Raw genomic sequence first — 500 nt, 5'->3', positions numbered from 1 at the left:
ATGTGTGGTCAGCGACCAGACCTGTGAGAGATCTGAAATCGAAGACAATTCCCGTCGTTGGATCGGGCTTATTTATAGGCGAAATAGGGCTCATCGGAAACCCAGAAAAACTCTATTTCACGTGACCTTATCACAAAGCCACGATTGGACGTAATGCCCCCTTAGCAAGCAGAACATGGGGACAATTGCCGCGCAAATAAGAACCAATCAGGATGGTGGACAGAAGGGTCCAAGGCAAGATGTCGTTATCATTTATGATTGAGTGCCCGAGAGAGAGAGGTTTCACTACACCTTACTAATTAATAAAGAAATCATTATTAGCTCTTTCTTTTTCTAATGTTTGTGGAGACAAAATTTCTATACATCATCGTTTAACGTCCTCCTTCCATGCTGGCATGGGTTGGACTGTTTGCCAGGAGTTGGCCAGCCAGGAGCCTGCACCAGACTTCCGTGTCTGTTTTGGCATAGTTTTTACAGCTGGATGCCCTTCCTAACACCAA

The sequence above is a fragment of the Octopus bimaculoides genome, chromosome 11 (assembly GCF_001194135.2).
Source record: "Octopus bimaculoides isolate UCB-OBI-ISO-001 chromosome 11, ASM119413v2, whole genome shotgun sequence".
In the NCBI taxonomy this organism is placed as follows: domain Eukaryota; kingdom Metazoa; phylum Mollusca; class Cephalopoda; order Octopoda; family Octopodidae; genus Octopus; species Octopus bimaculoides.
Note: the sequence above shows the minus strand (reverse complement) of the source record.